The sequence below is a fragment of the Drosophila willistoni genome, assembly GCF_018902025.1.
Source record: "Drosophila willistoni isolate 14030-0811.24 chromosome 2R unlocalized genomic scaffold, UCI_dwil_1.1 Seg167, whole genome shotgun sequence".
Classification (NCBI taxonomy): domain Eukaryota; kingdom Metazoa; phylum Arthropoda; class Insecta; order Diptera; family Drosophilidae; genus Drosophila; species Drosophila willistoni.
Genome location: NW_025814050.1, coordinates 4,440,677 through 4,453,131, shown reverse-complemented (window position 1 = coordinate 4,453,131; position 12,455 = coordinate 4,440,677). Strand labels below are relative to the sequence as shown.

The following is a 12,455-nucleotide window of genomic DNA, read 5'->3' as shown; positions in this document are numbered from 1 at the left end:
TAAAGCTTTACATCCGTTGAGTTTTTCCATGTGTTAAGATCCAATTCAATTAACACTTGGCGTCTGCATACTATCAAAATGCCCTCACCGGGTCAAACTAGACTAAATGAAAACAAAAACTGTGGAAAATAACCACATGTAGGAAATCTAATGAATATGACCCAACTGCGGTTATTTAAAGCGTGAATTGAAAGCCAATCTACATCGATAGCTAACTTAAAGTTGATTTCAATTTCTTCAGTTCATCTTCTTCAGTTAGTACTCATATTAAGTTTAGCTAAAACATCCGCTAACTAAGTTTAAATTGATCCCTCAAACTGACTTTAACCTAATTGCCGTTGACACTTACAATCTATTTCATTCATTCACTTGCGATAACCTATTCGACTGAGAATCAATATGTTGACAATACGGTATTGAATTGGGAGCACAACCATCGGTTGCACTTCAAGTGCATTGAAGAGATCTCGAATGATTTAATTTGTGGACCTCTTCAAATGCCAGCCAGCTGTTGCATCGACTGTTGACAGTGGAAAATGATTTAATTTCCGCTGGAATTGACGACAGTCAATACCTAATGGAACTTCATTGGCCATGTGAGATACAGATACAATACATTGTTGCTGATGGCTAGAACTCGCATGGACTGGCATTTGAATAGACGCATTCTCGTTTGCCGAATGACATTTGATGGGCATTAAGCCAATCCAGGCGTGTGGGTGGTCTGATTATACGGACTGTATACAGTCAAGTCTCGCCTGTGTTGAGACTGATTATGAATACATAAACTGAATAGAGTTGCAAATGTTGTCCGGTTGTCCGTGCTTTCTCTTCTGAGAACAAGGGACAGAAACGTTTTCCTTCTTCAAGTCGAGTCATACGCACCGTGGGACACCAGCCCAGCCATTGAGAATACATTTTCGTTTAGCATTTTGGCTATTTTTACTCTATTTTGTGCAGTTACACCTAGCAACTTGTAACCACGGAGCCACACAGAATAGAACAGAACAAAAACTAAGAAGAATAGGGAAAAAGACACAGAATATGAGAACTATTTTTATGCCATTTGGCGACAACCGCAAAAAGCAAAAGCACAGACACAGACACAGACACTACTCGGATGGTTGGTTGGTTGGTCGGTGGGTCGGTCGGTCGGTCGGACAGACGCTTACATTATGTCAATAGCATAGGTATTGTTAGGGCGACAGATGAAGGACTGAGTGGGGTATGCTGGGGTAGAGAGGCCATGTCTGGATAAGCAAACGATGTTCATTAATGGCGCACGCCATACAATTTGTGCTCGCAACTCGATTCAGTTTGGTCTGCATTTAGTTGACACCGTTGATAATACAAAACCTAGATAACAGATAAGAGAGACGGAGAGAGAGTGCTACATTTATATATACATATATATAGATATATATAGAGATGTGTGATAGAGAGAAGAGGAGGGCAATGCAAACAAGCAGACAAACAGACGACAATGGGTACACAAAAAATGGCGTAAGACGAGGGCAAAAAAAGAGGAGAGAAAAACTGTCATTAGGCGGCTATGGCGGCGACAGCGTCACGAACTAAAGCGTCGATTAGTGCAGGACAATACAGGACAACTAAAGGCTATAAAAGGGAGACGAATAGAAGGGGGCGAAAAAAAAACCGAACCTTTGACTTTGTTGACTCTGCGTGCTTAGATCAATAACCTGTTGCTGGCAGAGTTACTCATGAAAACTATTGCCAACCTGGAGCTCAGCGATAGATAATTTTATTTTAGCATTTGCCTGTGAATTGTGACTAAAGAAGAGATAGAGAGATAGAAAGAGAAATTAGCCTACCGCATCTCTCACTCTCTTTCTCTCTCTCTCTCTTTGGCCTATTATTTGCGACTGAAGAAGAGAATTATAGCTCTTTCGAAATCTAGACATTTCAGTTCACTTACTTATGCTGATAACTGTACTTAGATCTTAAAAACTAGACTCTTTTGGGAATAACCGATATTAGGTGCCACAATAAAAAAGACTTTGACTTAATTCAGAAGATTATTATCGTTTATGGGGTAAAGTTTGTTTTGGGAATAACCGTAATTAATTGACCAATTGAAACATGACTTTTGCAATATTGATAACTAGCTTAACGGTATTTTCGAAAGAAAAGAAGTAGCCACGCTTAACCCATTGCAATCAGATAAGATATTCAAGTATTTCGGATTCGGTTAGTCAATGCTGACGCCGTATACCCTACACTGTTTACCTATTCTATTTTCTTTGATCATCTCTTTCCCAACAAGCCAAACGTGTTAAAGAGAAACGGCACGCCGCCCATCAGTCATGACAGAGAGCGAGAAATGGCATTTCCAACTTTAATAATTTCGTAAATAAATAAATCTCATTATCACATGTTGCTCGTGTATTCAATTATAATAATAATAATAAAGGCAAATGAAAACAAAAGAGAACTGCCAAAACAGACCCACATACCACACACCACCTCGGGGGAGGCACACATGGCACTTTATTTGAGAATTACTCACATCTTGATATCATCTCATCAGGAAACTTTACCCAAATGGCATATAAAAAGTGTTTTGCTTCATGCTGTTTGTTAAGCTGTTATTATCAAGTATTATTATTACTGCAACTACATATTAATAATGTTTATACTATTCATCTCGTTTTGCTCTTTAACCAAGCTATGCGAACTTAATGTCATTTTCGATTTTCCGTTAAATGTGCAATTTTTGTTCCCTCAAGTCATCGTAATGTTAGGGTTTTGCTCTAGCTTTTTATGACGACGATATAATAAAAAATATTGACAAACAGTCAACGTTCGCGTACGACAAATGGCCAATGGCTAATGTGGCGGTAGCTTTGACAGTTAACAATCAACCGGCTACGAATACATACCAACATACATACATACTTCTAGCTTGTTTTTATTGTTGGTGTTGGGGAACATATTTTTCGCTGATGGCTGTTCAAATATTTTATAGATATACATAGTATACATATATTTGCGGCGGATTTTATGCATATTGTAACTACTCATGCATGCTAATCCAAGGTCAGAAAAATGCTAACCAAATTGCTGTCATAAACATTTGTAAATTGCCTGGCGTCGTCGTCGGCGTTGTCTATGGGAAAGTATTCAGTTGTAAAAATCAAGTATGGGCTATATAAAAACTCAAGTATTTACAATCAAAAAGATCAGGGATCTGAACTAAGACGTAATAGAATAGAATTCATCATAACGAAAATGAACAATGCTTTAAATGATCTATCTACATAGTAAATGTTCAATAATTTAGTTGATTCTTGAACGAATGCACATATTTGTTTGATTTTCACGTTCGTTTTAATCTTTTTATCATTCCAATTATCTTGGAGTTACTCAACTAAACGCTAAAACATATGAATCTGTCTGCTTTTGTGAGGAGTTTGTTCCCCTCGCTTCTCCCTCTCGCTTTTATATTGCTCATTTCGCAGTTCTGCACACTCGATTGCTTTCGCATACACACACACACACCAACACACGCTGGTGCACACTGCGTATGAGTAACAAACGTGTACTAATAGCTTGATTATAAAATGAAGGGCGTTGAAGGAAGGAAGGAAGGAAGGAAGGAAGGAGTTGGAGGTGGAAAGAGAAAACTAAGCGAAAATCTAATTGCTGTTTTCATGCGAATGACTTTAATTATAGCTAATTTTTATGACTTGTATGCAATGTTTCTCTTTTTTTATGGTTTGCGTGGGGAAAACATTAAAGACCACACGGCGTATAAGCAATAAATTCACGCGGTATTTTAATACACACAACTTTCTATATACTTTGGGTAAATGCATCCGAGACAAGTGAAGTGAAGTGAAGTCAAGGCAAAGCAACAAGCCACGGCACGGAACGGTAACGTATGGTAGGGCATGTACCCTATCACATTTCCAATTTAATACACACCACACACACACACACACTCACAAACACAGACATCAGAGCAAAAGAAGAAGCACCAGAAACGCTGCTTGCTACTTGAGTAAGATTTTCAATTTACTTGCTACTCCTGCCATACTTTATTTATATTTTACTTTGCATACCCTGCACTAAAGTCAATGAGGATATTCCAGGCAAATGTATGTAGATATATTTTCAAAATTCCATGATCTATCCATTTAAGATGGATAATTCAGTCTGAGGTGCAGATCAAGGTAACTATGATTCTTGCCATTAAAGGGTATTTCGAATTCGACTCTTAGACTTAAGGTATGACTTTTTAACGCTTTTTTTGCTGTTCTCGCACGCTGTGTAGTTAGATGAAGAAATATTGAAATTGTATGCGCGTCGAGCAAGGCGTTGCCAGTTGCTAGTTCTTATCATAAATCTTTTTGTCGCAAACTTATTTCCCGAGGAGCCTTCCGTGCGTTGCCTTGAGCACAGCAGCAAGTGCAAGACGATGGAAAGAGCAGAGACGGGAAAGGAAGGGGGGCAGGGAAAAGGCAACGTTTCAATAAAATATTATGCTGTATGACAAGACAAAAAATTTGTTACTCATATTTTAATATAGCCAGAAACCAGAAACTGGCAACCACTTCAAAGCGCAAAGCATTTCATAGGATTTAATTTCTATTTCGCTGGAGCTGCTTCACTTAAAGGATGCCTCCCCTCTCCCCGCCATACCTCCCGTTGTCAGCCTTTGGGCATTTTTCTCTGTCTATTTATCAATTACATGCCGCGGCATTGGCGGCTTTTGGAGCTACGTGAGCCGCTAGGCAAATATTTGCCTTGGCTAATTTAATAACTAGAACTCGGCGCAGAATGGAGTGGGCAGCAATTTCTTCTGGTCTATAAATATATGTAAGTACATACATCTACCTGACGCCGATATAGAATATGACAGACAAACAGACAAACAAACATCGTGTTCCTCGCCGCTCTTCGTCATGTGGCTTCTGCTCTGTTTGAGTTATCATTATGACATGCTCGAAAATTACCAATGACAAACGTGCTTTGACTGCCAAAACGCAATTCGCAATTCGAAGAAGGTCAAACATTCCTGCGGCTACTAGTGGGCGTGGCTGTGCCGCGCTGATTGTGCTTGGCAGCGGAGGCGGGCGGTGCGATAGCCTCTCGACCCTAAAACTCGGGATACTGAAAGACATGTCTAACATGCTGCTGCAGCATGTCTAAGCGGGCAAAATTAGTTTGTTTGTTTGTTTGTCCGTCGAACTGGCCACGAGCGGGGGCAAGTGGCATGTTTGTCATTGAGGAAGCAAATGCTTGCCAAGAATTTAAATGCCACATTTGAGATTTTGATTAAATCATCGAGTAAACAAAAAAAACGTCCTAAAATTACAAATCATATTGCGTATACGCAGTGACGACTGAAACATTTACAGGGCACATTGACCGGATCAATCGAAATTTAGAACTTCTCGACTCCTTAACCTATTAGTCATTGAGATTTGATTATTCATTCCAACTTATCTTACATTCAACCTTGATTCAAATGCATATTTCGATTCAAATTGTCCATTTTGTAGTTATCTCGTGAGTTGCACAGATATTTAATGTTGACCCAATTTATTTTCTCAATTTGCCTCCATATAGTTTATCACTTGGCATTATACCTTTCAGAAGCCACTTAACTTTTTAATACATTTCCGCCATGAACTTGATTCTACCGATATCGATAGAATCTTGATGGTTTGTAAATATTTATACAATTTATTTGCTCATTTTACAATTCTTGTGTGCATTTTGTTTCTATATTTTCGAAAAAGCAAAGGCCAATCATTAATTAAATAAATTGACAAATAAAAAGTCGTATGGCAGTTCACGTTTTGATAAACAATATTGATAGCAAACTTTATATATATATATATATATAAATTTTGGGTGGGCAAATTCATTTTTTATGAATGGAACTGTAGAGAGAATTCAGCTGATGGCTGTTTCCTGTGTACGGGACGACCATTAATTAGCCCAACTAACAGCTAAGTCAAGAGACAATAGCAAATTTATTCCTCGCTATTTTTAGTGTGGAAATTTACCAAAAAAAAAAACGGTTAGAAGAACAAAAGAAATTCATGGCCTTTGTTGCCAAGCTAAAATTAGAAGAAAGACCATCAAAAAGCACTGACCACAAGGGAGCTGCACTTTCGTGACGTCAAAAGGGCCCTAGAGGTTGGCAGTTCTAATTAAGACAAAATAGTTTCGTGTTATTTTTCCGCCTTCATTTCCCCTAAGAAGCAGGCTAAGAAGGCAAACTGGGCGAACGACTTGAGCAAGAATAACATTGCATACTTTGTAGGGCCAGGCACTGGGATACGGGGCGGATGCTGCACCTGAAGTACAGCCACTTGACATGGTAAACACTTTTAGGTGGGCTGACAGATATCTTTAAGGGTTTTAAGCACAAAATGAAATACACAACAACAAAGGCAAAGTTGTCAGCTAACAGCTGCTGTCCGTTCATTACATTTCAACCAACCCAACCATAAAAATCAACAAAACAGTCAATGAACCCCTCTCACGCGTCAATGAGAAGACGCACAGAAAGACAGAAGGAGAGACAAAACCTTTGATAAACTTCAAATTCGACTAGAAGATACCCTATAACCCGAGAATATGACTTATTTCAGTTGACTGAGAAGTGTATTCAATCTTTGATAGGACCTTTACCTCCGAAGCAGTTAAAAGGAAAAGAAAATGCTGAAACATTCTGTGATGTGTTTGGACTAACCTTAAAGTAAATGTAGTTCGATGTGGGACTATTTAGTGAAAACTCCTGGGCTCATGTTTAACTCACAATATTCACTCATCTTATTACATTAATGTCGTAAGGCCTTATATAGACATTCAAACTAGCTGGTTAAAGGGTATAAAGAAAACAGAAAACTAAACGTAAAATTGCCGCACAAAGAGTAAAGAGTGGAAAAACTTGATGCTGTTGTTGTTATTATTGTCAATGATTATCGTATTATTTTTTCTTTTTTTTTTTTTGCTTGTAGTGTTGTTGTTTCATTTTCCAAATACTCATTCATTCACTCGCTCACTCATTCATTCATTCACTGATTGAGAGTGCTGCGACCTCTTGGACAATAACAAGAAAATAATATGTATGTAAGCTGCACTTTGCTGTTGTTTTTTTCATTTTCTCTCTCTCTCTCATTCTCTCTTTCTAACGCTGTTGTTTTTCTTCACTTTTAATTGCCAGGCTACAAAGCAACTTGTAGATGCGACTCCAGTCAGCGACAAGCGGCAAGCAATTTCTATGAAATTGCCACAAGTGACGCCTCCCTGGGAGGAGCCATTCGACGAGTGGCAACGTTTCTCTGCAATTGCATTTGCCTTCCAGGAGTTGGTGTGTGTGTGTGTGTGCGCTTGGTTGGGTGCAGTTCAATTAATCGGCTGATTGCACACACACACACTGAGTCAGTCTCACATCGACTGAGTGACTGAATGACTGACTAACTGATAGGCACTCCTACAACACCCACTTTCCCGTTTATGACTTTTAATGAAAATGGCAAATGAATTGCTGATTCTTACAAATATACACATCTATATATATATATATCCATGACATGGATTTACGATCCGATTCGAATTTCCATCATAAAATTTTCCTCGCAGATAATTAACAAACATCAATCATGCATAATGAGACAGTTAAACAAATTTATGCCATATCAACAAAAGCAACAAAAAACCAACAAAAAAAATGACATAATTAAATTCCAAAAAAAAAAGAGTACTGCATATAAATATGCATATCTGCCAATTAATGGTAAAGAATTGTGTGAATTTTAAATTATATACTGAACGAAACGCATATGTACCTTATGAATGCATAATTTGTATATGTATTCAAGTACATATCAGCATAAAATGTCAAATAAATTAACACGCCAAAATCAATTAATCAATTTTAATGCGAATTCTTGTTTCGTGGATTCTGCATAATTAGTTTGTATACTAGTAACTAGTAAAAATTGTTAAAACTAGTATTTAAATTCATTGAAATTTCAGTATCTAAGATTCTATACCCAACATAAACATGGCCAATTGAAACTCAAGGTTTCCCCATGTCATTGCAAGTGCTCTAAAGACTTTCCCAACTTGAACTTTTCTCAATAAATTTTCTTTGAATTTCCTTGACCAGCAACGACTTTGAACCCGAACCTACTTTTCCTTCTTTATTTTGGCAATTGAATACCTTGATGGCTGACCATGGAGCGTACAATCAACTGAAGCAGAACCGCAAACTATCAAAATCCATCAACGAAATGTGAAATGAGAAGAAAGGAGATGGCTAAGGTTGCAACCGAAAAGAACATTCACTTCTGTCAATAACAATCTGTCACACATTTAAGAAAAAACACAAAATCAAATATTAAACATAAACAAATATGCGTCAACTACAAGGCCGTAACTAGGTGAAGGCATTTGCCAAGATCCTCAAATAATAACCAAAAAAAAACTAATGTCTTTGGGCGCTAGAAAATCTCGATGCGGCTCTGGTTTCAATATACTAACTGTATATACTGTAGAAACTAATATAATTTGCATTACTCATGCCAATAGTGGAAATTTCTTTGACTTTTTGTTGCTGTCAAATGACAAATTTTTCATTATTGCGAAACTAATGAATGAACTGGAAATAAGTGTGACTGATGGGCATATAAAAAAGTTTGCCTATCTAAGTATATATGTATGTATTAGGTAAAGTGGTGTGAGGTGTTCTTATAAGTTAGTACGCAAGTGTCATTCTCTGTGTCACTCGAATCTATCAGAAAGTTGACTCAATGACGTGCAGCATGGACAACTTTCAAAAGGCGAAGCCATTCTTTTCGAAAGCGAAAAACATGTATTAAACTAATATGCATACTAATACATTATCGAAGTATATATGTATCTTTTGACGTCAAGCATTCGGTTGCTCTCTTCTATCGAAGCAAATTAAATTAACAATTAGCGAAACGTAAAAATTCTCGCATATCATCATCATCATTATCATCATCATCACATAGACTAACACTTTTTCGCCAATATGTGTGAAAATCTAATCAACCCATACACACACACACACTCACACCTAAACACACACAAAAGCCACAATGTTGTTATAAAATGCAGAAATATAAATTGAAAAACTTTTTAGCTACTGTTTTTGGCAAAATTTCCATGTATGCGTTTTTTTTGTTGTTATCTCTGTTAAGCAATTAAATTTCATAAATGGAAATTTTCTCTTCTTACACACACACACACACATACTTAAAAGACAATGACACACACATTTATGTACATAAAATATTTGCCAAGATTTGAACATTTGCCAGCTGGCAAATATTGCCAACGATTAGCTGAACGAGTGGGTAAGGTAAGTTCTGGGCCATTTTGGTGATAAGGTTAGCAGCATATACTAATATATAGTATATGCCATTAAGTATATACATATGTATGTATGTATATGAGCACGATTAGAGGGGATTTCTAATCAAGCGCAAGATATGAGAGGAAGAAAAGCTGTAAATTTATTGGGGATTTTCCAGAAATTGTTTGAAATATTGCGCAGATAGCATGATATACATAGATTTTAAATATATGCAGAGTCATCATGCATAATTTTGTGGAAAAGACAAGATTTTTAGAAAATATTCCATAACCCAGTAACAAATATTCATCAGCAATATAATCAAATTCAATCTTGATGTTTTCAGAATTTGTAAATATTTGATATTTCTTGGTCTCTATTGTTGTGTCTCAGTGTATTTATCTTTAACCTTATCATTCAATTATTTTTGCTGAAACTTCAAAGAGTGCCTGACCGACGACGACTGCAGGTTCAACTCCAACTCCAATTCCAATTGCCAACTGGCAAGTTCCATCTTTTCCGCTGTTTTCATTTGCTCTTTTATTTATTTCAGACAAAAAGTACAGCGAAATTTCCAACCCAACTGTAAATCGTTTCAAATTTCAATTTCCAAGAAAACGTAACGTTCATTTGTTGAGTTGACTTTGTATACCCTGTACTTAAGTCACGAATGGGGTATATTAAAGGTGGTTAATTGGAGGGAAAAAAAGGCAAAGTTAGTTGGATGAGAGATGCCTCTCACAGGGTAACCAAAAGTCGATCCAACTGATCCATTTGCCATACTTCTTTTTTATGTGCAATGTCGTGCAATATTTTGATTATTGTATACGTTTCTGTTGGACCGGACCGCCCAGGGCTGAGAAGCGCAGACAGTGAAGGCATCATCTTACAATTTATACTGACTGAGATATGACCGGGCGGTGTGTTGCCTCCTTTTACTCAAAAATGAAACGAATATACAAAATAAACATTCAATCCGTGTTTATTTTCATAAAAATAAAAAGAGGCCCATGCAAAAAAAAAAGGAAGAACAAAGAGAAAAAGTCAGGGAAAATGATTTACGTACAGGGCATTTCCCTGGCATTGTTGATTAAAGAGTTTTTGGAAAATTTTCTCGAACCTTTAATCTTCCAGCGAAATCTTTTTAGCGTTGATCAATTGATATTTACCAATACATACGTAAATACATACATACAAAACTCTGTTTTTGCTTACTAGTCAAAAGATAAACAAACAAAGCAATTACAAGTGCAAAATGAAAAGCAAATTTTTCCAGTCACAAAATTCCCCTTAGAAAAATCTAATATAAATTACTCATATACATAAATAAACAAAAATAACATTTCGATATAGATAAATACACTCGGGAAAAAAGATCCCAAGACTTGTCTCCAATCGACAGACACTTCTCGCCTCGAAACTTTCTTGGACTCTTTGAAGATTGCCGATCTCAATTTTTCTCACAGTGTAAAATTTCGAACACAGGTTATTTGTTTAGATTTCGGTTCATGGTAATGCGCGGTCGCTGATTCGCAATAACAATTTAATATTATTTATTTATATAGATAATTTTCTTGAATTATGAGTACTCAATGACAAAATTCGCCTGTAAAAAAGTTTCCACATCCGAAAATATATGTATCTATTTAAGACATTCGATACATACATATGTAGCCCCTTCCCCTTCCCCTCTCACTGTAGAGATAAATATTGTCACAGACACAACGTAATGTCTGCGTGTGTTCAAATGATCAACGAGAAATTAACACTTGATTAACGCCGCCAACTCGTGGGAGAGTACTAAAGAAGTAAGTAAGTAGAATTAGTAGGCCCTAAAAAAGATTATTTTTTGAAATGAAATAGAACAGATGACTGTTAAATGAGGGCATGGAAAAATGTAGGGGGAATCTTTCTCTTTCCTTAGACTCATTTGAACGCAAGTAACTCATTATCAGACAATTATCTATGCTAAATGTATATGATGAAATCACGATATTCAATAAAGAGCCTTGTCATGCTTCCTAAGTGAGCTGATGGGATTATGACGATATTGTTAAAAGTATAGTCACACTCTATATATCATGTAAGACTGAGGACTTAATTGAAAGACTGGAAATTTGAACTTAATTACGTATCAGCTTCTTCTGCTTACTATAACTCTTTCTTAGGTAGTCTTTTTCCACCTAATCCGCATATTTCCAGACAAGAGAATTAATTCAAAACACTTGAGAGTTATTGGAAAATCTGGTTTTAGTTTGGTCTCCATTAAACCAGATTAATTGCCAATTTTATGACTCGTTCACGGTTTTAGCCAACTTGTATTCCGGTAATTTGGATTGGTTTTCCAATTGAGAGGGCGTTTTGGGCAGAGCAACTATCTTATTGTATCTTTAACTACTATAGTTTCCCTTCTTTATAAGTAGTAATGGGTAGTTATGAAAATTCCGTGGATCTCAAATGGTTTATATTACTATTATTAGGTCTTAGGGCATCCAATTATAATTGCAATTGCCCCTTTGGGTAATTAAAACAAAGGCAACAACAACAACAACAACAACAAATAAAGTGCAATCGCCTAGAACAACAACAAATCGTTTAAGCAGGCGCCAGGTCGCGCGTCGCTGGTCAAACCTCACCAACGACCTCTCTCTTTTTCTCTCCCTCTCCGCCTATCACTCTCTCTCTCTCTCTCGTGCATATTTAGAATCAATTTTAATTCTATATACTTATAGAGCGAGCGTTGGAAAATTTTCCACAAGCTCAAAGCACGCGAGCACGAAGCAAAACTTAATCTAAACAAGCGAAACACGAATACAACAACAACAACAACAACAACAACAACAACAATAATAATGACAGCAACAGCTTCCACAACAATAACAACAACAACAACAGCAGTAAAAACACAAAAAGGGGAAAAAAATATAAATAAATAAAACAAACAGTAGTGAGCAGAAAGATGCAGAAAATGCCCAAGTTGAATGATGATAATGAATGTGTATGGGCCACATACAACATATAAAATCTGTGTCGGTTAAATCGGGGCACTGACTTCAAGATACCCTCTAACAAAAAGAGAGTATTCCACTGACAA

At 36.7% G+C, this 12,455-nt stretch overlaps 1 protein-coding gene across 1 annotated transcript in view; it reads right to left on the bottom strand.

The window, feature by feature from the left end:
- LOC6644057 (dual 3',5'-cyclic-AMP and -GMP phosphodiesterase 11) overlaps positions 1-12,455 on the bottom strand; it is a 55,085-nt gene that overhangs the window by 18,093 nt on the left and 24,537 nt on the right. The window lies entirely within an intron of this gene.